A 5,344-nucleotide genomic window follows, 5' to 3' on the forward strand; every position below is an offset into this window, starting at 1 on the left:
GATTAAATACTAATTTGATTTAATTTTTGTTGGTGTATTTTAACTCTAACGTTGTTGCATCTCTTTACAGTACGTACAGTGGAAATCAGGAATTATCGCGCCGTTATTTGCTGGAAATTGAAAGACGCAGCGATGTCGAGAAACAAAAATCATCCCAAACTGCTGAAAAATTATCTTCTGTAAATATATAAAATATGTAAATTCATAAAGTGTTGGGACAGAGGACAGTTTGAGAAGGAGATGAATTCAAACACCTCAAGTTTTAATGTTAATAACAAACACAACGTGGCAACGACCGAGACGGAAATTGACCGAGAAGAAGTATGAAAAGACGAATAACATTCAAGTTGAAATTGGTTTATTGAGTCACAGCTGGGCACTGTCAATCAAACGGAGTGGGCGGACACAGTGACGTCACCTTTATATAATTTTTATGACTCACAACGACTTTAAATAAATTATATATTTGGTTTGTTTTTTTCATATTTACTGGATTCAAACAGCAGTAGTTGATTTTTAACTCTCTGTGACAAACACAAATAGAGACTTTTGAAATGTTTGTTAATGTTAAATATAATATATATAAAGTTATATTTTACATTATTACACCTGTGTTTACATTAGAGCTTCTTACATATAAATCATAATGTGTTTATTTTTTCTTCTGGTGGACCAACAACAACTAAAAAATAATAGACAGGAGTTTTTAATTTTGGGACCAAAACACAAAAGTTTGTTAATCGTTTTTCTATTTTAATGTTTAAAAATAAATAAAATACAACACATTAAAATAGCAAACAGTTGTGTGGGTGATTCAGAAACAACTACTCGTCAATAAATTAATTTGAAAAATTAAGGCGTCAATAACGGTATAGACTCTGTCGCTCTGATTTTCTTTCTCAGTTTGATTTATTTGAATTTCAGAGTCTGAAATATAAAAAAGTTGGTGTGAGAGGAAACTCACCGTCGCCCCCTGGATGTGAGATGGTGTGAGTGAACCTCAGGGTTTTATCTTTTGATGTTTTTACAGTGAAGCTGTGATCGTCACATGTTCATCACCGGTGAGATCAGAGGAAAAATAATGATAACGATATTATGACTATTAATCAAATTCAGAATATTTATTTACCTCGAACTGGAACCAGGTCAGTTCAGGGACCCAGATGAATGTGGGTAAAACGGGATGCCGGCGCTTCTGTGCCTGCGGGAAAGTTCCATAATTAACATGACAAATGACATAATATCAAGACATATTATTTATTTATTATATTATTCACAGAACTGTAATACACTAAATGAGTAAATGAATAATCTGTTATATATTCAGTGGTGGCGAAATGTGCAGTTCAAAACCCAAATTTCCCCCGAGGATCATAAAGTTTTTGTGATTATAAATTTGGAGGCGCATGTACTTTGTTTAGTATTAGTAAATAATATGAGTATTTTCATCTCAGTCCACAGGGAAATACTGTAATATTTGTCACTGTTTACGTGGATTTGTTGGAGAATTGGAATATTTCTCTGTTTTTAAATGAGCTTTTGAAAAAATGAGCTTTTGAACTAGACTCTGAATTTCTTTTAAATGATACCAAACAAAACATAAAATCGGTGACAAAATGTTCTTATACAGCACAAGAAGTATGTATATTTAAATGGGATCAAGATCTATATTAGTATGTAAAACTGTGTAAATCGTCTCCACCCATAAATATTAAAACATATTAGCAGAGATATCAGTCGACTTTACTTCTTATACTTTATATTTTTATACTTGTTTCCTTTTACTTTACGTACTTTTAATTTTTTTTAACTTAATTTTAAATGCTCCTTATTTTCTTTCTGACTTTTTTTCAACCTGTTGTGAATAATTTTGACGAATATTATTTCATGTCGTGGAACAAGTTTCATTTTAAATATCACCTGACATGAACTCCAGCAGAGTTGAGCACGACTCCTCCAGCCGGACAGTCGACGTCCGTGTGGAGACTTTTAATGGTGTAATAGTCATGTGTTACTGTATCATATGTTTTTACATGTATAAAAATACACTTTTTACAGGAACCAGCGGCGACGAGCATGAAACAGCAGAGGATTCTGGGATTGTGTGTGTGTGTGTGTGTGTGTGAGACGGACGTTAAGGCTGCAAATTCAATATTAACTCCAGTGGATGTTGAATGTGCAGATTAATCCAGATTTTTACAGGTGTTATCCAGGACGTAAACATCACCCGGTTCGATGGGGTCAACGACAACAGCACAGGAAGAATGAGATTTACTGCCACAGTGTGTGTGTGTGTGTGTGTGTGTGTGTGTGTGTGTGTGTGTGTGTGTTTGCGCTCAAAGGGATCTCCGATTCAAAAAACACAATAACGCTTTGGTTCCTCCTGTTAATCTTTCACCTCAGATTGAGGCTCAAATCCTAAAATATGAAAACATTTTGATGCGACTGAGCTTCTGTAATCTGGTTACGACCAAAACCTGAGCAGACTCAAAAGAGAGGGAGAGAAATAAATATATATTCAAAAACCTGCAACAGGAAGAAAGAAAGACAAAAAAGCAGACAGACAGGCAGGCAGATAGGCAGGCAGAAAGACAGGCAGGCAGACAGGCAGACAGACAGGCAGGGAAGGCAGACAGACGGGTCCTCCAGCAGACAGTCCAGCAGGGACTCTACTGCCCCCTGATGGATCCCAGACAAAATCGATCATAAACACAGAGCAGCCACAACATCAGAGTTTAACCCTTTCATGCAAGAATTATGAGATCATATCTTTTCAAAGATTGAACCAATTATTCAATAAAAATTGAAATCCTGTTTTAAATTTAGGTTATTTAACTGTGAGCGGATCTGAACACGAGGCAACAGATGAATAAAAAGAGTCAAAAGTCACAGCTGAGGAAATATCAACAACTTATGTTTTGATTTGTTCAATAATGAAACAACAAAATAAGTGGTGAAATTTAAGTAGAAACTCTGCGTCTGAATAGTTTCTCAGTTTTTAATATGATTCCTGGACTGTTTTCATCTGTGAAGTTATTTTAAAGTTTCAGAAAGTCCTCATGTACATATTAACTTTATTACTTTTACCTGAGTTGACGTCTGTATCATTTAAAGCGTGGCTTCCACAGTCGGCCATCTTGGATTGACGATGTAACAATATTGCCATCGATCTATTATAGACTGCCCCCTGGTGGTTTGGAGACTTAATCATGCTGAAAAATATGAGTAAAATTAACTATCAAACTAATATGAGTTAAAATATATGAGTTACTGGCAGATCTGTGTATTATATACAGTATATATACACATATATATGATACATATGAAGCCTATAAAAAAAGATCATTGAGGATTTTATTTCCCTCACATTTGATTATCATCGTCATTTAAATCATCTCACGGCTTCTTGTTGTGAATAATAATTTTATCTTTTATGTTTTGTTTGACTTTTTTCCTTGTTTCAGGAAAAATAAGTTGTATAAAAGTTCTGTCTCCTCCCCCTGGTGCAGTGCATTGTGGGACAACAGTATTAAATCAACATCTGTAATTTGAGCACACAGATTTTTTAGCAGCGTGAGCTTCTCTCTTACCTCGGAGGTGAATCCTCCTCCTCACGTCCCGATGTGTCGTCGTCGTCTTCTTCTTCTTCCTGTGGTTGGGCCAATCAGAGAGCAGCTCCTCACTGGTGCCGCTCGGTCCAAACTCCGTCCAAATCAGACTGCTGCCGCTGCCGCTGCTCCACCACCACGGACTGAAGACACACAGGGAGGAGGAAGTTCAAACACACACACACACACACACACACACACAGACACACACACACAGACACACACACACACACACACACACACACACACACACACACACACACTACAATGTGTGTAAGTGCGGCTCTGATACAAAAGAAAGAAAGAGGCCCAGAGATGAAGAGGAATGTCTTAATGACTGTCTGTGTGTCTGTGCGTGTGTCAAGTCTACGTCTAAGTTTTACGTTTGTTTTATATAAATCAATATTTGCACATCAGATTGATAAAAGGTGGAAAAAGTAAATGTAAAAATTAGATCATACATTTTTGGTCTGATACATTAAACAGATTTAAAATAGTATAATAAAGTTCAGAAAAGTTCAGAACTTCTTGTATGTTGGTCTTAGAATTAAATTTTTGATTGAAAAAGTAAAATGTGAACATTGTAGCAGACAAGAGGTGAAAGTATGAACCAGCTGTGAACATGTGAACACGTATGTTCTGTTACACTGTACAGTTTATATGTTTACGTGCAGATCTTTTCCATCGCTGCACTCGAGCCGATCACATCACGGGTTCGATTCTGACCTGCGGCCCTTTGCTGCCGCTCGTCCCCCCCGGACACGTTCATCACGTCTGTGCTCTCTCTCGCATAAAGGCTGGAAAATATCAAATATGAATAACGTTCAAAAGTTTCTTGTTTCATGTCTGTGACGTCTTCACCTGATCTGATCTCGTTCAAGCTCCAACTGTACAGAAGATGAGTGTTTAGCATCTGTCAAATGAGCAGATGTATATAAATATTTGTATATATATTTTTAAAAAGTGTTAAAATTCAGAATTCATTTGTTTTTAGAAAAGCAAACAACTTGAATAGAACTTTCAAAAATATGGATGAGTACGAGTAACTCATGTAGTACAGTACGGGCTTTGTGTGTGCGTGTGTGTGTGTGTGTGAGGGAGACAGTTTGGCGGAGAGCCAGGACCGACCGGGGCCCTGAGACGTCCCAGAGGGTGACCTGTTGACCTGCCTGTCGCTCCGCATGAGCATCTCTCACACACACACACACACACACACACACACACACACACACACACACACACACACACACACACACACACACACACACACACACACACACACACACACACACACACACACACACACACACACACACACACACACACACACACACACACACACACACACACACACACAGCCAATGGGGTTAGTCATGGGTGGCAATAAGTGTCTGTGTTTGCGTAGCTCGCTGATTGTCTATGAATATGTGTGTGTGTGTGTGTGTGTGTGTGTGTGATGGGGCAGGGGGGGTAGTTAAAGGTGAAGGAGGCACTTTGGGGGTAAACTTCTCTCTGTCTCTCTCTCGTGGCTCCCTCTCTTGGACCAATCAGAGCTTTACAGGCTGAAACCTCTGAGACTTTTTGAAGAATCTTTTTGATCATAAAACAATTTTTTTTTGGTCCAAAAGTAAAAACAGAAGGAAAACAGACGGCAGTCAACTGGATTACCCACAATTCACTGCTGTACGGATTGTTTAGGAAGAACTTAAAACTGACACAACGTGGATATACAGTCG

At 37.8% G+C, this 5,344-nt stretch overlaps 1 long non-coding RNA gene across 1 annotated transcript; it reads right to left on the reverse strand.

Moving 5' to 3' along the window:
- Window positions 1-710: 710 nt before the first annotated feature.
- Window positions 711-4,861, reverse strand: LOC118283565. The gene is made up of 3 exons (XR_004784584.2): window positions 4,277-4,861; window positions 3,591-3,751; window positions 711-1,201 (listed from the first exon to the last, which is right to left on the reverse strand). It is a non-coding gene; the product is annotated as an uncharacterized LOC118283565 (long non-coding RNA).
- Between the last annotated feature and the right edge of the window lie 483 nt (window positions 4,862-5,344).

Source organism: Scophthalmus maximus, chromosome 10 (assembly GCF_022379125.1).
Source record: "Scophthalmus maximus strain ysfricsl-2021 chromosome 10, ASM2237912v1, whole genome shotgun sequence".
NCBI classification, from domain to species: Eukaryota; Metazoa; Chordata; class Actinopteri; order Pleuronectiformes; family Scophthalmidae; genus Scophthalmus; species Scophthalmus maximus.